This window comes from Mauremys reevesii, linkage group 7, assembly GCF_016161935.1.
Source record: "Mauremys reevesii isolate NIE-2019 linkage group 7, ASM1616193v1, whole genome shotgun sequence".
Lineage (NCBI taxonomy): Eukaryota > Metazoa > Chordata > Testudines > Geoemydidae > Mauremys > Mauremys reevesii.
The window spans coordinates 29,192,001-29,214,947 of record NC_052629.1 but is presented as its reverse complement, the minus strand read 5'-3'; the positions used below and the strand labels follow the sequence as shown (position 1 = coordinate 29,214,947).

Here is a 22,947-nt window from a genome sequence, read left to right as displayed (position 1 = left end):
TATTGAGATCCATTAATGTGATAACAATGAGTCCTGTGCTCCTTGCTAGTGACTAACATAGACATTGATAGAGCTTTGTTTGAAATGAAGAGCTCTGACAGTAACTGTGACAGCCAATAATCCTTACCTGCTATTCATCCAAGGAAAGAGCAGGAAAAAATGAAAGTTTCTTGGGGTGACCTTTTGAAAAGCTAAAATATAGTATGTGTTAAGGTTTTTTGGTCATAACTCCAGAATTTAAGCATCTACGTGAGAAATATCTTGCTGGTAGAAGACTTTAGATAAACTTTCACGCAAACCTGGTGATTTGTTGCCTTGCATTAAAAACATCAGAGTATCACCTATTTTCTCTAATTTTCACCCAGAATCTCTTAATCTCATCAGGTATTTTCATATTTTTATCACTTATTTATAAAGATTTATTTATCACTTAATTACAGGCATTTTGCGCTGACCTGTTTACCCTGTGCTGCTTATATTAATGATATGATTTAAATCATGACATACAAAGGCGGTAGAATTCATAAACTCAAGAAAATGAGTAATTTTGATTACAAAGTTTGCTTCTAAAATGATTCACTGATATTAATGTTGGTAAAGCATAAGATTTAGGTCAATAAACCTAATAGCTAGACTCTAGATACTACATAGTAATTTTATTTATATATACATCCATACTTTAAAACTTTCAAATTAAATTATAGTATACTAGATAAAGCTAGGTGAATGCATCGCTTCTGGTATACAGTAACTTATTTTGTGATGGTTCAATGTAGGACAAGGTAGGAAAATACAACTTTTTGACATGAAATTATAAAAACGTTACCTGATTATATATGCTCGTTCCTTGGATTCCATGTACTCTCTTAAGTTATCTTTTTGTCTCGTCTAGCCTGTGATTACATATACAGTTATTGCTAGGGTGTGAAAGTGTTCTTGAGAGACTTATGTAGAATCCCACACAGAAAACCAGGCACAACTGTAAGGATACACTAACTCACAACTGTAACTGCTAGACAGACAATGTGAGGTGAGGTAATATCTTTTATTGGACCAACATCTGTTGGTGAAAGAGAGAAGCTTGAAAGAGACTAACAGAAGATGGTCTCACTCACCTTGCGTCTCTCATCGCCTGGGACCAAAATTGCATATGATTCTCTTGTAATTTTGAAACATTACAAAATATGCATGCATATCTTTATACTATATTAATGATAGATGGGCTATCCTTAATACAGTAATCTATAAGGTTAACAAATTATTTTCTGAATTTCTTGCTGCTTTATAATTCTTCCCAAGCAGAAGTATCAAAGGCTGAAAGGAAATCATTATTCATATAACCTTATGAAAATACTGTTAGTTTCATTGCAGAATACTAAGTGTACCATCCATTATGAAGCTATGCTTGTGAAATAGAACTTGTTAATAGACAGCACAAAAAATCTGTTCAAATAATACTAAGGATCTAAGCCAAACCTACAAAAGCACAGAATTTCCAAGTTGAAGTCCAAACTCCAATCTATCTATTTTGCCAAAGTCTCCCAACAGAGAGTGTTTTTCCATGCTTTCTTCCCCAACTTGCCTTTCTTCCTCAACTTGCCAACCTGAAAATATTCACAATGTTCATGGATAATTTTTGCAATGTTAGACCTCAATCCTGGAATAGATGCAAGTGGTAGATTCCTGTGTCCACATGGAACTCCACTGTGTGGGTGCCGGATTTGGGCCTTCATGTTACTGGACTTCTGCACAATTTTGCTAAATTCTCAGTTTGCAAATAAACTATATTTATAAAGAGGATATCTGGTGCATTGTCTTTAGTGGGGGCCCTGCGTGGTTTTTATTATTCATATTTATTACAGTAGTGCCTCCAGCCCAATCAAGAATGGGTCCTCATTGTGCTAAGCACTTTACAGAGTAGTAGAAACCCCCTGACCTGAAGAGCTTACAGTCTATTTGACAAGACTGACACAGTGGGGGAAGGGATAGAACGCATAAGCAGAGTGAACAATGTGATGGCAGCAAACATCATATTAGTTGCACAGTTTTTGCGGGGTGGGGTTTAGTTCAGAAGGGATCAGCTAAATGGAAAGAAAACAGAAGGGAACAGGGTAGGGGAGAACAAGGTAAGAAAGGTAGGTGTAGAGTGAAGCAGAGGTGAAGAGAAAATGAGGGAGAGGGACAGTTGGATGGCACAGGAATCCATCTGCATTCAGCTTACTGCATGAGTGAGGCTTAATTTTGCAAAATTTCTCCATGAACATTGCAATAGTTTTTATTATGTATTTAAAGAGGAGGATGGATTGGAGGCATGATAAATCCCACCTTCTGCTTTAAGACCCCCCTGTAACACCTGGGTGAATTAGAGCAGGGTGTGGGGAGGGCTGACATTGTTGAATCTAAATATACAAAATGAAGACTTTGGCAAATACTGCAAAAAAAATTGGATTTGCTGAAATTTTTTAATTATGTGCTTCTTTTGTGCTCCTCACCTCTTGTGTGTTCACTTTCTGTGAATTACTCCACATAGTAGGCATTATTCCAATAGTAGTCTCGTTTCAATCCTGTTTCTTTGCTGCACAGGGGAGGGAAGAGAGCCTGAGCAGGGGAGGATTCTGTGTTGATTCTGTTCTAACCCAACCTGACCCACCCCTTACATCGTGTGGGAGGTGGTAGTTGGTGAAGGAGACACCTCTACTGGGATTACACCTACAGAATACTTCTCCCTCCACAAAGTGAATTCTCCACTGGCCCTTGATGGCCAAAATCCAGCCCCTTTGCACCCCTTCATCGCGCTAGAGAATCTGGCCCAGTGCATGTTGACAGGGTTAGAAAGGGAGAGGTGTTTCGCTTCATTACAGATAGATTGTACCTTATGCTGATACAAGGTTGCAGTTTTCTGAAAACATAGATGTGGAGTAGAAATGTAATTCCATGACTAAATAGCCTCTCCAAAGACAAAGAGAACTAGACAGAGGCTGTTTTTTGCATTTACCACGGGTAATGAATCTGATGTTTAAAGAAAACATCTTTATTTACAGGCACACAGTTACACCTGCTTCTCTTTTCTTACACAGCAGTAGCCAAATTTTTCACTTTTTGAATGCTTCTAGGAATATTTTATAGGCAAATAAATACCAACAGTGTAGAGTGACTTCACTGTGGGTGGGAAATCGGCAAATAAACATTAAGTTTAGCTATAAGTATTGAAGATGAACTGTGAGCAGTAAAAATACGTTCAGATAAAGATTCTTGTCCATCTAACTGTATTCTTTAATAGCTGAGTCCACTTAACTGCTCTAAAATAGCCCACGTTGCACAGCTGGTGCCTTAGTACGGGAAGTTCTTGGTAGCTGGACCAGGATCACATGGGAATTAGGCAATCTGAAAATTGTAAAAGCGCCTGCATCTCCTCTTTCAAAAGGAAGTATGAGTGCAGAAAGAAAAGAGTACATGCTTTTGATTTCAGTGTTTCTCTTGCTATTCCTGCAAACAGCTGTGCTTTTAAATTTAGTTTTATGTTATAAATTTCTCATTTTGAGTGAAATTCACTTCTATGCCAAGGACTGGATACCACTCAGATCCTCACCAATAGGTGCTGTTCTGTGCTCACAGAAGAAATTTGCCTTTTATGTGTCAGTTTTATAAACAAAGGTACATAAAAATGAGAACAGAGAAAACTGCAGTTCACAGATGGCTTTCCTGTGGTTTTCCTGTTATTTTGTTTTGCTTGTTTTGTATAGAGCCCACAATTTGCTAGGCACAAATATTAAAAGTGACAGTCCCTGTTGCAAAGAACTCACCATCTGTATGTTCTTTCTTCATTCTGTGTTAGTGTAGTATTTTACACATGTGAAAGACTAGTGTTTAAGCAAAATTGCTATAAAACTTGCCACCTTATATTAATTTTTGTCCATGGTATAGCATAGACCAACTCTCTGAAATGCCCGAAGATAGAACGTGTAGCTAGACATACCATTCACGGAAGTTCATATTAAAGTATTTGGGGTGAATGGATTAGTAAGGGAATTACCCAGACATGTCATTAGGGCTGGAAGATATGAGTGACTCCCCAGGATTGCAAACACATGGTAGTGTCACTAGGACATGGGTCTTTAAATAGGGGAGGGTTAAATTAGCCAGTGAAGTAGCGCTGTACCCAGGCTTCAGGGTCACCTTGCCTTGACCCAAACTCTGCTGCTCCAGACACTTGTGCTTGCAGGTATTGGAGGGATGGGCCTAGTGTAGGGTTACCATATGTCCATATTTTCCCAGACATGTCCGACTTTTTAGTTGTTAATCACCGTCCGGGAGGATTTTTTAAATATATAAAAACGTCCGGAAAATACGGACGTATGATAACCCTACCCACTGCCCCTCTCTCCTCTTGGGGTGTCAGCTCACTGCAGCCTGCGGATTGCAACCTCCCTTCCCCCGTGCCCCCCCCCCCCAGTGCTGCTGCGGCTCCATGGCTAGGAGTGGTGGCGTCTCTGCAGCCAGCTGTGGGGGGACCCGCGGCCGCTTCTCCAAGCATCCCCTGCGGCTCTGGCAGAGCCTCAGTCTCCCCCCTCCGCCCTGGCCATGCAAGGAGCACCCCCGCACCCCCACCAGAGGACCATGCAGCTGGGGCTGCCTACCCGCCCCGCGGAGCCGCTGCTTGAGGGGAGGGTCCTGGTGCAGGGGAAAGTTTCTCGGTGCGCAGCGACGGCTCCCGGGAGCCCAAGCTTCTCCCCGCCCCCGAAGGACCCACGCTGCAGCTGGGTCCAGCTGGAAGTGGGGTGGAGGACCCCCTGAGCCCAGGGGCAAGGCCCAGGCCACGCAAAGAGCACTTCTCTGCTCCAGCCTGGCCAGAGAGGGAGCCTGTGGCTGGGATGCAGCCTCGCAGGTGGGAGCGCGTTGGGGTTGGGATGTCCAGCTCGGAGGCAGGCCTGGGGCCCGAAACAACTTCTTACCCCCCGGCTCCGGCTGCTGCTGCGCAGGGGAAGTGCCCAGCTGGGGGCGCACGGGCTGGAGAGTGGCGGGAGCCGGGAAAGTTGGAACCTGGGGAGAAGGCAGCTGTTTCGGGTGGCTGGGCAGGAGGTAGGAGGAGGGGGAATGAGGCACGCTCAGGGAAGGAGGCGGGGATTTGGGGAAGGGATCCAGTGGGGCAGGGAAGGGGCAAAGTTGGGGCAGGGCCGGGGACCCCTGTGGAGTGTCCTCTTTTTTTCAGTGTTCAAATATGGTAACCTTAGCCTAGTGGCGGATTAGCCATTGAGTTGACAGGGCGTGTGCCAATTGATGGGCCCCAGAAAAATGGGTGCCCCTGCACCCTGACGCTGTTCCCTAGCAGAAACACTGGGAGAAGAGGGAAGCCCCAGAGCCCAGACCCCTGCTGCGGCCCCAGGTTGGAGGAGCTCTCACTCCCCACTGCGGCCATGGCAATGGGACAAAGCTTCTCTGGTTTTGGAGCCACAGTGGTGAGGGATGAAATGGAGTAGGACCATGGCTGGAACCAGGGCTGCAGGGGGGAGGGGAAGAACGGGGCAGGACTGCATGCAGAAGGGATGGGAAGGGCCCCCCACTTGCTCTGGCCCAGGGCCCTCCCACTTGTTCTGACCCAGGGCCCCACGAAACCTTAATCTGTCTCTGGATGAGCCCTTCTCTCCCCTTTCCTCTCCAAAAATATCTAATCACATTTGTGAGGACACACTCAATGCGGCTCAACTATACAGGGCACTACTTGAATAGAAGGGAACTTCTGCCACAGAAGTTCAGAAATAAAGGGGACCTCCAGATCCAAAACTTTCTCTTCCTGTGCAGATGACACCATTCCCAGTGCAGCCACTTCAGAACAAATCTTGGGATAGGACAACATGATGTTTGATTGGAGGAGAAGAACAAAGAAAATGGGGGTAAGGAAAGAGAAACCAGGAAAATGGGGTGAGATTTTGTGACCGGGGAAGAGGATAACAAATAGCTGAAAATAAAGGGATAAGAGCACAGAGGAGGAGAAGCAGAGACAGAAAATCTATATTGTGAGAAATATTTGTCAGTGGTGGGCATGAAAATAGTGCTTCCAGAAAAGCCAATTAAGGTATTGTGAAATGGCTGGAACAATAGGGAACCCTAACTCACCTGATCTAGGGAAAAGTAGGTTGGAGGGGATTTAAAAATGACAGTGGTGAAAAGTTAGAGTAACATGATTAAAGTTAGAGCTGTGCAAACCTGTTTTGTGTTATCACCATGTTGGTTGTGAGTTTTAGATGTTTAGTTTGTTTTTGGTCAGAACTGAATTCACAGGCTCTAAGGTTTCAACCAGGTTTTCAATACTCTAATCTGATTGCAAACACATAGGCAAGGCTTGTGGTGGAGGAGTTTGCTTTACTCACGTGGGTTTGCTGGAAGTGGGAATAGACCTTAGCTCTGATTCAACCAGGAAACTCTGGTGTTAGTGAAAATCCCCATGATTTTATTATGCAAGTCAAAATTTAATGATGCCAGTTCCTACTTAACTAGGAGAATTAAAGAAGGTTTTTATGTTCTAGGCCACACTACTTCTTACATTTTGGTAGAACCTCCTTCCAACTGGGATCAGATATAATGCATTCCTCACCATATCCATCCTATTTCTTATTTCTGAGAAATCAAATTAAAATGGCTTCTGCTAAGTAGACCTTCTTGTTCACCTGGGAGCAGTTTTTTTGGCAGACAGAGATACTGAAGGAATACCATGTGCTATTCCCTAAGATGTGTGCTTTAGTGCTAAATGCACCAAATCCAACACAGTCAAAAGTCCAGCAGTTCACAGATACTGCAAGCAGTTTCACAAAAAGCTTTGGTAATTTTATGGACTAAAACAAATGTTCTACAGGCTTATTTTTAGGCCTTCAATGATTGTAAGTCAAATATTTAGCACAGTTCTATTAGAAATACTTCCAACATGAATTTATATTTCAGACTTTTTCAGGAGGCTCTGAGAACCCTCTATTTCACACCTACATCTGGGACTTGAACTTCCAGCAAATTCAGCTGTTCCACTGATGTCTCTTCTTTCCCCCTCCCCTGAGTAAATAAACCGTGTTTATTATTCCTTCTCCCTGATGATAGTGTGTGTGTGAACTGACTCCTATCAACAAATGAACTCCTGGACAGACTTTTCCTTGGTCCAGGCCATCTTGATAGCAGGAACTATTGACCAAAAGTCCATAATGAATTAATTAACTTTTCTTTTAAAATGCCAAGTATGAATTTTAGCAAAAATAACTGTAGTATACAAGCAGATTCCCCTGGATCTTTGTAATTTTGTTAGTTAAATACATACTATGTTGTTTCTGGTTATTAGTTATGTTCATGCAGTATAAATACAAAAACTAACAGCATATAATAGTTTTTGTTTCATTTATATTCATTTGTTTTAATACACATTCCATGGACAACAACAGTCATAATCAACAAAATATGCAAAATTGCTATAAGCAATCATGGGATGCTACAAATCCAGCATATAAAATTAACTAAATACTTTTCAGAGACAGAATGGCATATTTATAATTTTTTGTGACACTTGTTCTTGATTAATCATACTTTACTAAAGAAACTAATTAGCTAACTACAGTATGTGACATGATGTCCCACATGCCCTAAATTTCCAGCTTGATAATTAAGCAGGAAACATACTAGAATGGGGAACTGATTGAATGCAAATGATGTGTGAACTTTACCATCTTCATGATTTATCACATACTCTAAAAAACAAAAAACAAACAAAAAAAAACCCTCTCCAAATCTACCTTTTTGGTTGGAAAAAGGATACTGTGCATACACAACGGTGAATATTTAAAGCCCAATATCCATTGAACAATCATCCCACCATCAACCTCAGCCTAGGCCAATCCACACAAGCGGTCCATTTCCTAGACACTACTGTGCTAATAAACGATGGTCACATAAATACCACCCTATACCGGAAACCCACTGACCCGCTATACTTACTTACATGCCTCCAGCTTCCATCCCGGACACACCACACAATCCATTGTCTACAGCCAAGCTCTAAGATACAACCGTATTTGCTCCAATCCCTCAGACAGAGATAAACACCTACAAGATCTCTATCAAGCATTCTTAAACCTACAATACCCACCTGCTGAAGTGAAAAAACAGATTGACAGAGCCAGAAGAGTACCCAGAAGCCACCTACTACAGGACAGGCCTAAACAAGAAAATAACAGAACACCACTAGCCATCACCTACAGGGGGGTGTACTCCTTTTAAAAGGGACCAAGTGTTTTCTTTCCCCTGAGGGTGCAGACCTCTGAGGCCATGGGGCAGAGACTTCCAGTGATTTCAGTACCCATTGCTATGACTGACCATTTATACAGCATTTCGATTGTTTTATTCCTGAAAGAAAAGAGTTTATTTAGTCTCCATGTTCATGTCTGCTCAGTTTTTGCCTGGGGCTACATATGTTTGGGGGTATTGCCTAGGTAATTAGTGAGGCAACTGTCTGGGGATGTTTCAAGTCTGCACTTTCCTTGTACTATGCCATGGTGGCAGGTGAACACTACAAGATTCTTTCTATATGCCAATCACTGGCAGTATGCCATCAATGTTTCAGGTCAATTAATGTTTTATTAATTGTAAATATACACAGAAGCTTTGCCTGGTACATTTTTAAAAATAACAATGACATGAATTATATATCTGTATTTAAGAATTTCAAAGCAATAGTTCACAATGGATATATTTAAATCTAGTAGAACCAGAGCAGATGAGCTTTTGTGGCTCTCTTTGGTTAGTTTTACCAGATGAAACTTTTTCATGTACTCTAATTCATTTTGCAAGACTTTTCATGCTAGGTCTTGACTGTCTTTTTAATCATGAGATCTGGACCGTAATTCTTCATTTAAATATATTCCCTGGCCTCTCCAGACATTTTTAGCAGCTTAACCTCATATACTGTTTTAAAAAAAATAAGCCAAAGGGTAGGGAAAGAACTAAATTTAAAATTAAATCTTTCATATTTTTTTCCTAATTACACCTCTACCACAATATAACGCGACCTGATATAACACGAATTCGGATATAATGCGGTAAAACAGTGCTCCGGGGAGGCGGGGCTGCGCACTCCGGTGGATCAAAGCAAGTTCGATATAACGCGGTTTCACCTATAACGTGGTAAGATTTTTTGGCTCCCGAGGACAACGTTATATCAAGGTAGAGGTGTATCTTCTTGCTATATAGTCTGTCCAGTGGATCTTTATTTTGTTACTAATAGAGAATTTCTATTCAAGCTTTAAAATAAAATATTTTAAATAATTTCTTTATTTCAAAAGCAGGCTTACAATAAATATTTTCCCAGCAGAAGTGTACCATAAAACACTCTAGGAATTGTAAATTTTAATACCAGCTGATGACATCTGAACAGAAAAGCTAAAAAATTATCTTGCCATCTCTAGTATCCAAACTAAAAATCAAGACTAATTAAGCCAATGTGGTGTTGTAAAGCAGTAGCTTTCTTAAAACAATCTGCTGCAGTAAGTCAAGTTCTGTTTGCTATTCACTGACTTGCTATTTGATAACACTTGATTGGTTTTGGTGTATACCCCTTCTTCACTTACAGCGAATGGCTGCTGCTCTCATTATTAGCATATTTGCATTGATACAGCTTAGGCCCAGGATGCCTAGGGAGACACAGTCAGGAAGCTGCCACTTCCACTGTCCCCACTCAATATCTCCAGTGTTGCTGGGGACAATCCTTATTTTATTCGGGTTTTTATATCATTCTCATTGCTACAGTATCTCAGCACCGTTCAGCAGTGCATTAAGCAACATGACTCATATCACTTGCAGTGTGACTCACTCTGGTGTTATTTTTATCTCACTGTGTTTGTTGTTTTTCGTAAAGCCCCAGCTCCTGGAATCTTATGATTATGTAAAAAAATTTTCAGCTTTCATTTAGGAAAAAATAAATAAAGTTACAAGTACTTGTTGCAGAGAAAAGTTTTTGAAATTGTGAACCCGAGCATTAAAAACTGGAAGGCATATAAAAAGAATCTAAAATGCTGAGGCATTGTGGGATGTGTGTGTGTGTATGTGTAAAAATAATGATTTGTTTATTTTATTCTCACGATTACTGTTGAGCCTGATTTATGAACATTGGGGTTAGTGGATGAGGGTGTTTTTAAAGGCCTCTTTTTCTGTCAGCCTCCAAGTTCCCCCCACCCACACACTTCTGATGATGCCAAGCTGTTTCTAGGGAATCCTTCCCTGTGAGGAATGGGATTGGCATTAAATAAGTAGCTGCCTTACAGTTGTCTGTCATATTGCTACAGCTTAACCAGCCTTTCCTGAAAAGGATTCTGCTAATAGTTTAATCTTCAGTTTACCTTCACAAATGAAACAAATGATCCTTGCTCAGCTGTCAGATACTGTAAACTCCTGGCTCACGCAACCTTGGATATTATATTTCAATTGGGATTCACTGGGAATGGCTTTTTTTTCTATTTCTTTATGTGAATAGTAATGGCTGTGCAAAACCTGCAGTTATTGTTGTCTGTTTATATTATCTTATCACCTGGGAGCCTCAGTCATGGACCAGGACCCCTTTGTGCTAGGTGCTGTATAAATAAATAACAAAGACAGTTCCTGTCCCAGAGAGTTTACAACCAAGTATAAGCCAAGAGACAACAGATACATATAGACAAACAAAGGAGTATAAGGAAACACTGAGACAATATTGGTCAGCATGATAGGCAGGGCTCTAACCAGAGCGAGGCAAGCGGGGCAGCCACCCAGGACACAAAGCCACAGGGGTGGAAAAGGGGCCAGAGATGAAGCTGGGGAAGGGCATGGGGGGGTCACATTACCACCACACTGATTTATTTATTTATTTATTGTTGCATCCCCACCCCTAACGCAAACAGGCTGGGTGGCCCACTGAGGTAAGTCAGCGGGTGGAGGTGGCACTCCCTTCCTGAGCCCCACTGTGTGGGGATGGCTGGACCAAGCCTTCCCAAACATTACTCCGGGGTGCATTCCACAGTTGGAAAACCTTTGTGGGGTGGTCACATGCCCCCCCCGAACCTTTACATTGTGCCCCTACTCACTATCAACAGTTGTGTCACTTCTGAATGGGGCAGAAAAATTATGGGGAAAAAACAGTACGGGGTGCAATTATACTTGCTCGCTCCAGGTGCTAAAATGCCTAGTTGTGGCTTTGATGATAGGCAGGGATCTCAGCACATCCGCAGCTTATCTGCTGTCAAGTCTTTTCTAGGCATCACAGCAAAGGAGAGTTTTAAGGAGAGTGTTGAAGCAGGATAATGGGGTTGCTTTGCGGATATTTGTGGGGAGCTCTTCCCAAGCATGAGGGGCAGCACAAGAGAAAGTGGAGGCTGGTATCATGGGCTGGTAAGAGTCAACATTTCAATAGCGAACGTGAGATGATAAGGCAGGGATAGGCTTTCAAGGGTCTTGAAAGTGAAGACAAGCAAGTGAAGACAGAGCAGGCCTTTGGCTAAAAGTTGTGTTTGATAGCTTCAAAATCTTTGAACTTTTCTTTCTTTACAGAATTGACTGTTTTAACACTAACGTTCCAGGAGAAAAAATTCCTTCCTTATACTATGTTACAGTTCAGAAAAAAGTCACCCAATGTGTGCATTAAGCTGTTACAGATTTTCATGAGTTGCAGTCACTATAGAATCCAAACAATCTATTTACAGACTGAGGCCTTCAGAGGGTACATCTGATATTTTTTTTCTCTTTTGTGCATAGAGTTGAAATTTTCACCTTGAATGGCTTCTGCCATGCTTAATTAACAAGCACCTCATGAGAGAAACTGCTTCTCCACCAACTGTGACCAGCAGGTATAGACAAGAAAGCCATGTAAACGCTACAAACGTTAGCTAGTGTGCTTAAAACAGCAGGAAAAAAATGTGCTCAGTATCCCAGAGTTACTCAGCTTTATATATTGGACAACAGCTTTTACTGGAGATGTGGGTATAGGACTGGTGAGTGTGCTAAAATCTATTGCTAATGCTCTAGCTGTTCTGTTTTGTTTTTTTTTAACAAGAAAATCATATCAGTGCTGTATAGTCAATACTATATGGATTAAAAATAATTTCTTGGCAAGAACACTAAAAATGTAAAGAATTGTCCATTTAAACATTTTCTGATCATCTGGTAAGTTTTCATCTTTGACATTAGCACTGAAGCCTTGGAACAGTCACTTTCCCATAATAGCAAGGTTCTTCACTGCCTACCACTATTGAAATTTCAACTGGCCTGTTAAAACTTTCTCAGAGACACAAAAAAATCTTGTTTCTTATGATAGAAGCACTAGAATCCAATAGTGATTAAAAAGAATGAACTGTGCCTCTAAATAAACTTCAGTGGCTAAATGTAAAATTATGCTGATTTTTATATGGTTTGTACAGAATAAAATCTACATACTAATGACAGACAAAAAGCAACACATCTTATATTTCCAAACTGTGTTTATTAAGATAGAGTCTTGTTCTGTACTTACTTAAATCCTAATTTTTGTTGGAGACAAAATTCTGTGAGTGGGGCTGCAGAGCTGTGGGCCTGATTTGAAGAAACAGGCACTAGGTGTTTCAGGTTTGGCCCTTACAAAAGGAGGTAGCCAAAATTATTCGACACTTCTGAAAAAGTTGGCCTAAATTTCCATCTTATCAGAGTCTTAAAATCTAATTCAAAGGTATTTCTAAATGCTCTTAAAGAAGACTATGGTCTTGCTCCTTCATGGTACTAAGCACTCTAGCCCATCAAGCAAGCGGTGGTTAACTTGAAGCATACATATAAGGTGGGAGAGCGATAGCTCAGTGGCTTGTGCATTGGCTTGCTAAACCCAGGGTTGTGAGTTCAATCCTTGAAGGGACCATTTAGGGATCTGATCTGGGACAAAAATCTGTCTGGGGATTGGTCCTGCTTTGAGCAGGGGGTTGGTCTAGATGACCTCCTGAGGTCCCTTCCAACCCTAATAGTCTATAACTTTTTAATTCCACTAAGTTCATTGGAGTACCAGCACACATAAAGTTAAGCATGAGGCCATAGAGCTTAGAATTTGCAGGATTCAGCCCCAAATGTCAGATATTACTTTTTCTAGGCCAAAATATTCTAACCCTTGATTTCAGAAGATACACAATCCAAAGAAGAGATGTCAGGAAATACACTATGATGTAGAAATATCTTTGTATATTTTTTCATATGACAGCTTGTTAACAGATTAATTTTACTGGAACAAAATAATGTCCCAACTCAGGAAAGCACTTCAGGACTTAAGTACTTGCTTCTGACCTCAATAGAACTTAAGCATATGCATAAGAGCTGTCCTCCTGAATGTTTGCCTAACTGTGGTTCAAAGTTAGGTAGAAACAGAAATATGGATCTAAAAAGTGAGAGGAGTGTGCTTTTTTAATTGCTTTAGATTACTATCGCAAAACAGCAGTATTCAGGGATATGTGTTTTAAATTCTCGTTATTCATTTTAGTCTTTTTTTTTTGTACCTCTCATAATATTGGGTAATAATTATTCATGCTGAATAACATTTTCAGTTCAACACCTCTACATTCTTAGCGTCAGCATCCTGCAAGAGAATATTATAGTGTAGTTTTAAACAGCATGAACAGTCCCATAAGCAGTATGATGTTCTTTATAAAGATGCAAACTACTGACATTTTAATACTATCAAACAAGGACTACATTCTGACATTTTAGGAGGGAAGCCATTGAATACTGTATTGTTTCTACCTACTAAAGTACATTGAATCTTTTATTATTATTAGAGATGGCCTTCCTTTTTAGGCAAGCTTTATTTTTATGAAAGACTACTATATTTAATAGCTCTTTTCTCTAGTTGTATTTGCTTGGTGCCTCTCAATCTTTTATAGCTGGTAAATGTAGTCAAATTTACCAATGAACCGTGTTCAGTAATTTATTCCTAATTAGATGCAAAATTTGAATTGCATTACTTGAAATAATACAGTAGTTTAATTTAGGGACCTGTGTAATCCTATTTAATTAACAGCAAATGAACTTTTATTAGGGTGTTTTTTTTCAATGGAGGTGAGGATTTTTTGCATAGGATAAGTGAAGAATCAATCTACAAAGATTTGTTTTTCTTAGTGTTAATTATAGTGTGAATAAAAGTTGAACCTTCCAAGTGTCCCATTTATATTTGGCAGAAATGTTGAGCAGGTTTAAAGTGATTCAGAACTGAAGAAAGTATCTGAGTTTGGGCAGGAGGATTACAGAAATCCCTGTGGGGATTTATTATACAATTTCCCAGATGATGTTTAAAGACATGCTATTTAATCCTTTCCCCCTCCCCTGCATCCAGGAAAACCCAGTTACTGAATTAGAGCAAATCTGCTTCTGAACTATACAGTTGGTGTAGCAAAAAGTATAGTATGCCCCTGGGAGTCTAAAGAAAATTACACATACAACTATTTTCTGTACTATTTATCTTCAGGCCTTTATGATTTGTGATTCAAAATCCAGAGATCGGTTTCAATATTCTTATGCTAATATACAGTCAGTTTCAGCTTTATGAAAAGCAAGGTTCATTGTCTGAAAAGCCCTGTATAAGAAACATTATAGAATTCATACAGAAGCAAAATGATCAGAACATAAATTCATAAAGTATCTTACATTATTGGGAACATTATACAAAAGTTCTGAGTAAGACTGGAACATCAAACGAGGGGCTGACTATAAGGAAAGCTCTATACCTTGGATGAGTAGAGGACAAAAGCAAAAGTAAATTCCCTTTGTTAAAGACTAACATTCAAATCCTCTATAGTGGGCCTAATTCTGAGGTGAAACCCTGGCCTCAATGAAGTCAATGGCAAAGCTTCCATTAATTTTGGTGCGGCTAGGCAGTGTGAAGCAAAGTTCTATGGTGTCTGGGGGGCACAGGAGGGGATAAAACCTCTCCCTGCTCTGGGGTGGTTGTTGCAGCCTTGAGCATCAGGAGACTGCATAACTACTTCTGCCTACTTCTCATAGGGGCTGGCTAGTGAAGCCTGTGAGTCAGGGGAGCCAACCATGTGGAGTGTGAACTAGATCTGGCTCACTTGGTACATTTATTTGTCCCACAAAGAGTATTTTGATGTTCCTGGCCCTCATGGCTGAGAACAATATCTTTTGCATGTGAACTGAGAGTAAACTGATTCAGTGATGTTTCCAGAGTCAGAAGTGGCTAGCTTCAAACACTGGCAGAGGTGTGAGCTCTTCTGTACCCTGTTAATCTCATTGGAGTGTTAACTCAATGATGACACTTCAATGTCTCTGTTTTCTGCCCAGTTCTAACACAGTTTCCCTCCCATTAAAAATTGATTTTTTTGGGTAACATTTTCATTGCAAAATGGGACAAAAGTAAAAAATTAAAAAAATTTCACCAGAGGAAACATTCTAAAAAATTCTTTCAGGTGAACAAAAACAGAATTATTGGGCTTGTTCCTGGTCACCATACTTCCCAGGTTGCCTGACTCCCCATGAGGTGTCTGCCAAAAGTGTAAAATCAGCACTTTTTGAAGCGGAAATTTTGCATGGTGCATGCATGTCGCAAGCTGAACTTTTTGGAAGGTTTCTGCTAAAAATGATTCAGCTGTTTCCAAGAATGAGGTTAGGAAAGAGGTAGCTCATGTTAAAAAAAATGCTTACACCTGTTTAATTCAGAAGCTCTAGCCTCCATACTTTTGAAGGGGATGTGGGGGAGTGAAGGTGGCTGTGCCCTAAAGAAACATAGAGACTGAGGATTCCTCCTGGGTTAAATTCCAGGATCTGTAGGGGTATGTGCTCCAGCGTAAAGATCCCCTGAGGTCTAATTTTTAAGCCCAACCTGAACTTGACACAGCCAATCTGAACCTGACCTGAGCCCAAGAGTGTTAAGAAAAATCATATCTGACACAATCCATCCAAACCCAACACTTGTAATTGGGTCCCCTGAGGCAATGAGTGGTTGAAGGTTCTAGTCAGAATACTTTTCGCTGTACTGTAGCGCTGGGGGACCTCTGTGAGCAGTCCTCCCTGCCCCCTTCCTTGGTGGTGGAAGTGGGTCTTTCCCCTTTGTCTGCACCAGGTGGAGGAGAAAGGGTCCTGAATCCTTTGAGTCCTCAGTCCTGGGCCACCACTGCAGCTGGGACACTGTAGCTCACCACTCACACGAGGTGTTGGAGTTTGCCTCTGAAGACAGTCCTTTACCAGGCAGCTGGTGGGACCTGACACCTGGCATCAGGGAACTAGGGAGCAGGATGCCCTGGCTGCCACAGACCTTGGGAGTGAAGGGCTCAGGCTGGCTCACTCACTTTGGGAGGCAGCAAGGCCGCCAGGTCTGCGTGGCTGGGAAAACTGCCCAGGCAGGCCTTGCACACACAGCGAGTGCTGAAGAGGCTGGCACCCACCTCAGTCTCTGCCAGCCATGGCTCACTCTGTAGGCTCAGATTCATGGAGTTTTTTGGTTTATTAATCTTATATCAGAAACGTTTAGGCTCTGCAAAAAAACTACTTAATCTCAACAAGAGCATACCTTTTCAGTCTGCGGTACCTATCAGGCATAGCAGCAGTTAAATGGAACCACTTTGCTCATCTTTCACCATGAAATCATTTAAGATGGAAGAGACCCCTAGGGAATTATGCTAGTCCATTTCCTGTATCATAGAGGGACTGATTTCATTAGTTCTGAAATATCCCTAATAGATGGCTGTTTCGGACAGTCTTGAATACCTCAAATGATGATGATCTTCCTGAAAAGGCTTGTAAATTTCAGCCAAAACCTCCACTGCTTTGATTAACAAGAGGGCTTCAACCAATCAGTATAGGGAAATGCAGCTGCTTTTCCTACAAACCTTGTTGAACTAACTAACCACTGTAAACTGGTTTTCTCCCAAATAGGCTGGGTCAGTATAAAGGAGGCGACTCTCGACTCTAGAGCCAGGCTCTTCTCCTTTACTTTACATGAGCGCAGCCAATAGTCGCTTGTTCTGCCTATCAGCTATATTGTTTAGTTATACCATGGGTTTAATTAATGCTGCAGAAAAGTTATTGGCCTCGCAAAATGAGGGATAGAAAATATTGATATTCCTTTCCACTTTTCACCTATGGTATGTGTCAGAAATGTATGGCATAAGGAAAAGGTTGGTGAAATAGATTCCATTCTAGAAAACCTGAAAGTGATGATAGATGTAAATAATCATTTCTCACTTTAATGCTCAACAATATATCTAGTATGTCTGAGAAACTTGCTTCTGAAGTGCAGCCAACATGTCAAGAAAGTTAATGAAAGTTCCCTTGAAAACTACTGCTAAGGAACTTTGTATGTTTCAACTGATGTGAGGGTATCTAAAAAGTTCCTTTAAAATGCTTTGAAATTAACACCTCCATTTAGGTGAATGGAAGCCATTACTCTTGCTGTCTATTTTTATGACTGATCATGCTTTAATTTATTCCCTATATCTTTTCACACAACTGTTTTCTGTAGTTTGTCAAATACCAACTGCTGTCATTTGTTGTTAAATTGTAATAAATATTTTGGAATGTCGTTTGTATAAGAGACTATAAAGATGAGTTGTATTGTACATATCACTGTCTGACTTACTGGGACGATGCTGCAATGGCTACTATAGAGAATTCTACTTGGACAGCAGGAATAACTACAAATAGGGCTGGTCAAAAAAAAATCATCAAAACTGCTTCTTGACAAAAAAAAATTGGGTTTTCAACTAAATGAAAAAGTGTCTAATGTTTTTGATGAAAATTCAGAATTTTCCATGGAAGCAAAACTCCATTTTTTCTGACCAGTTCTAATTACCCATGGGTTTTGTTTTCTTTAAATGAAAACTTTGTTTGCTTTTTCATATAGCATCAAATTTTTTTTAATCAAATGCAGAAAGGACCCATATTCCGGGATGCATGATTTACTTATCTTATTTCCCACTGGCCTTGATATTAAGGTCTTGGTTTCTTTAAAGGGCATGCAATACTTTAACTTTCTCCATTAATTTGCTGCTACTTTATACCTTCTGTCTCCTCACTACATCTTTAGTCTGTGAACCACAGTCATCATGGCAGGCTCTTTTAGTGTCCTTTTGAGGCCTTCTAAAAGTCAGTAGATCTTGCTTGTGCTTTCACTATAAATCATGAACTATATGTTTTAATAATAAAGTTTCTGGTCTTCCCAATATTTATGACTAGTTAGTGAAATATGAAAAGCTTTGCTTTGAGCGGTGATATGAAAGCTCTGCTAAGCTGTTCAGAAACAGAGACCCCTGAGAGGACAATAAGGAACAAATAAATCCTAACCTATTAAGAAATTCATGGTTTAGTTGCTGATAGCTTGATTTAAATAAAAGAGCACTGAATTAAAAAAAAAATTATGAAGAGGGTATTGAGCCACTGATGGAAAATTAATGTTCATATATGCCATTCCCAAGTATTGTGATCAGAGAAATAGTCTTACACATTCAATTCAATTTCACTTTAACTTCTTATAAATCTACTTTATTATTATAATGGATACTTGCTTGCATAAGAAAATTTTTACTTTCTTGTATTCCAAAATCCTTTACTGCCTTATCTATTACTTGGTGGGTTTTTTGTTGTATTGTTTTGGTTTGGTTTGGGGGTTTTTTTTGGCTTTGGCGTTGTGTTTTTGTTTTGTTTTTTTGCTTTTGAATAAATCCTCAATGATATTCTGTGACACTGAGTTCCACAAATTAATTGAGCATCACTAAAGAAGCATTTCATTTTATCATTTTTTATTTTTATTTTGTTACCTTTCCATTTCACCGAGTGTCCTTTTTTCAGGACTTGTGAGAGGGTAATAGGTGTACCGATTTTCTCTCACTGACATAGATTATTTTGTCTCTCTTTTCTAAACTAAGCAGTACCAGTCTTTTGAATCTCTCCTGACATGAAAATGTCTCTATGCCTGTAATCTTTGTCACCTACTTCTGAACCTCTTCTGTTTCTACTATATCTTCTTAAGATAAATTGACCAGAACTGAGCACACTATTCTCAGTCAGTCTAGACCATTAACTTACAAAATGACATAATAGCTCTGATATTTTCTGTCCCATTGCTTTTGCATACTAATGATTTGTTTGCCTTTTGACCACCACTGTGCATTGGGCTGAATTTTTCATTGAACTTTCCACAAAGAAACTTATTGTTGGGACTCTCTAAGGAGCCAAAGGGAATTAGGTGCCATCTCCTATTGAAATTCACATTCAGTAGGAATTAGGCACAGAAACTCCCATTAGGGTATGTCTACATTTCAAAAGACCCATTACAGCAAGCTTCAGAGCCCAGGTCAGCTGACTTGGGCTCACAAGGCTCACGCTACGGGGCTAAAATCAGCAGTGTAAACATTAAGGCTCAGGCTGGACCTGGACCTGGACCTGAGACCCACTCCCCTCTCCAGGTTTCAGAGCATGGGCTCTGAAACCCAGTGAAGGGAGTGGATCTTGAGCCTGGCCTTCAGCCTGAGCCAACAAAGCTATTTCAGTTCTTTAGTGCAAGCCCAAGTCAGATGACCCAGGCTCTGAGACCTGCTGCTGCAGGCCTTTTTTGCAATGTAGACGTACCGTTAGTTCTTCTTCAAGAGATGTCCCTGTGGGTGCGCCACTCCAGGTGTTGGCGTGTCCCTGTGCCTTCACTCGGAGATTTTTACAGCAGTACTTGTACTGATCGCGCATGCGCAGAGCCTGCATCCTACCCCACCCCCGCTCTGAGTGTACCTTAATAGTGCGTGTCAGTGACTTGTCTCCTCAGTTCCTTCTCTACCGTCCCCGGCCTGAGACAGAGCTCAGCAGACTCATTAGAGAATTTCTTCTCTCCCCTGTTCAACTTTTTTCCCCTCTTAGTTTAGCTTACCAGTATTAGTTAGGTACCCTTTTCCCTTCTCTTCTTTTCTCTTTTAAAAAACAAAACAAAACAAAAAACAACCAAAAAAAGCCCTTTTGTTCCTGTCACCGCAGCAGCTTCTGGCATGCCTGGCTCTCCAGGTTTTAAGCGCTGCTCTAACTGTAAAGATGGCATTCCTCTTTCAGATGGCCACTCTAAATGTATTAAATGTTTGGGGAAGTTCCACATCCCGCAAAAATGTGCCCACTGCAGCAAGTTGAAATCCAGGGCATGCAAAGACAGGGAGCTGCGGTTAAAACTACTCCTGCTGCAAAAATCTCTCGGACCAGCCTCAGACCCGGGCTCTGACTCTGCTGTACACTGCAGGCCCTCACTTCAAAGAGACAAAAGAAAACTTCAAAAAAAAAATCAGTCTCTCTCACCTGCAAAGGGTATTCGCAGGGACATGCCTTCTCCAGGTACTGCTTCCCTCCCTGCACTCCCTCGGCTGAGTGCCTTTGATGTGCCAGGCTCCTCTGGTGCCACGCAAAACCCGCCTGCGGCTGCGGCAGTCACGCTCAGGGCTGCCAAGAGCAGGTTTGGGCCCAGATGAAAAAAAAATTTTCGGGCCCCCCAGCAAGGGCGGACCAGCTAAACAGGGCCGACGAATCGGGGGAAGCCGGGCCCCGGTAATTTGTACCGGCTTTCCCCCCCAGCCCCCTCATGGGCCCTGGTCACGCTAACCTCCAGTGCCGAGGCTTCAGGCTTTCAGTTGCCTGCCTCTCAGAGGGCACTGTTCAGCACCACAATGGAAGCAGTGCCAACGCATACTAGCCTGCCTGACATCCTCAGGCTCCTCTCACTCTCCCAGCACTGTCAGCCTTTGAGCTAGCCAGCAGTGATAGAACGCTCAGGACACAGTGCAGAGGAATCCCTCCTCACAACAAATTCCTCTCGCTCAGCCTTCCCCTCACAGAGGCACTACAGCAGGCAATTCACACAGGGACCTCCTGGTGTTACCCCTACTTCTCTCCAGACACTCAGGCAAGATCCGCACAGCTTTCCTCCAGTGATGAGGCTGCAGGGAGAATTTTCACCTTATCAGATCTCCCGTCCACAGACCCCAATCAAGAGAAGTCATAGAAAAGCTGCCTTGTCCTACTCCGAGTGTCCTATCCCATGGTGCATGAACCCCTGGATGGCAGCACCCATGCCCTTCCCACCACAGTGGCAATATTGGGCTCCATGGACTCCTTATAGCACACTCGTTATACCACTGCAGCTAGGCGTTAGACCAGCTTGGTACCACCAGCTGACAACCCTGCCACTGACTCCAGACCCCAGGCAGCTCTGTCACAACCGCAAGAGCAAGCACGGCCTGCCTCTAACCCAGTAGAACCAGTTGTTCAGCCTGATGAAGCATTGCTTCCTCCTCCCCCGACGTCTTCAGACGACTTCTCAAAATTTCAAGACCTGTTTAAAAGAGTTGCCAGTGAGCTACGAATTAACCTGGAGGAAGTCCCTGAACAGCAGCATGAGCTAACAGACATTCTGCAGCCCTCTTCTTCTTCTAGAATTGCATTACCTATCAACGCAGCCCTTTTAGAACCTGCCAAGGCCATTTGGCAAACCCTGGCTGCAAGCCTGCCTACCTGTAAGAGAGTGGACCATAAGTACTTTATTCCTTCCAAGGGCTCAGAATTCCTGTTTACTCACCCAGTGCCAAACTCGCTGGTAGTAGACGCAGTTAACCAAAAGAACAAACACCAGTTTCCCTGCTCCACCCCTTCCGACAAGGACAGTAAGCCTCTGTTTGTCAGAGGATGGAGATGGATGGCAGGAGAGAGATCACTTGATCATTGCCTGTTAGGTTCACTCCCTCTGGGGCACCTGGCATTGGCCACTGTCGGTAGACAGATACTGGGCTAGATGGACCTTTGGCCTAACCCGGTATGGCCATTCTTATGTTCTTATCTGCTTGCACATAAGGTATACGCTTCTTCCACATTGCAGTTTCGCACTGCTAATTATACAAAGGTTCTCTAGAATACTGTAGCTTCGTTGCCCCCCATGGCAAAACATTTGGAGAAGTGGTACTTTGTCCTTATGCAGGGTTTTTGAGGGTTTGTACTCCCATGTGGCCTCAAACGCCCTGATGGTGACTGCAGCAAATGACAGGGCTTCGCAGGACAGGTGTAAGTCCACCTCAAAGAACAAAGACTACAAAAGAATGGACTTAATGGGGAGGAAGTTTTATACCTCCTCTTCTCTATAAATGTGCATCGCGAACTAGCAGGTGTTGCTCTTTCTACAAATGAATTTGTCAATTGAATGACTGTGTCTAAGTTCTCAGACAAATTGCTAGAGCCCTCCAGGGAAGAGTTTATGGCATTCATTGTGGAAGGCTATATGGTGGCCAAGACTTCAGCTCTGGACATGGGGGATGCCATGACCAGAATTATGGTGCCTGATATGACCATGAGGAGGGCCTCATGGCTGCAGAATTTGGGCATTTTTCCCAATATGCAACAAACCCTTGAGGATTTACTGTTTTGATGGCCAGGTTTTGTTTCTAGAACATGAAATCTTGCACTCTTTAAAAGACTCCTGAGCTACTTTACATTCTTTGGGAGTATATACTCTGGTCACAAAGAGATGCCACTATAACACTCAGCAGCAACACAGCAATACCCCTCTCAGCATTTTTTCGGACAGTCCTCCTTTCCTTTAAGGCAGCAGGACTACTCCTGGAAGGGCCACAGATCCAAAAGGAGGAGATCCTCCAGTTCTGGGGTTACCCAGCCAGATCATCTCTCCCCTGCCCCCCATTCCCCCACACACAACGGCATCCAGCAAGTGCCTATATTGACTTGTGTGTCCAGGACAATGACCCAGTGGTAACCTCCTCTTTGTCCCCTCTGTTCGGGGACAGGCTGGCTTGTTTTTATAATGTTTGAGACTTGATTACCACAGACAACTGGGTCTTGAACACCCTCAGGTCAGGTTATGCCATTCAGTCCCTCTCCATCCTCCCCCCGCCCCTCAGAGGAGAGCCTGCTCCTTGAGCAGGTTCAGTCTCTGCTGGCTTTGGAGGCTGTAGA

The 22,947-nt window shown here is 42.0% G+C and overlaps 1 protein-coding gene across 9 annotated transcripts in view; it reads left to right on the top strand.

The window, feature by feature from the left end:
* LOC120369179 (heparan sulfate glucosamine 3-O-sulfotransferase 1-like) overlaps positions 1–22,947 on the top strand; it is a 109,535-nt gene that overhangs the window by 47,004 nt on the left and 39,584 nt on the right. For 5 of the 9 annotated variants that reach the window (XR_005582983.1, XR_005582985.1, XR_005582984.1 and 2 more), the window contains 2 exons: positions 5,800–5,891; positions 6,937–7,080. The exons of the other annotated variants lie outside the window; for them this stretch is intronic. The gene's annotated coding sequence lies outside the window, so the exon portion shown is untranslated. Of the gene's footprint in view, positions 1–5,799; positions 5,892–6,936; positions 7,081–22,947 lie in introns of those variants that run through there. 9 annotated transcript variants of the gene reach the window in all.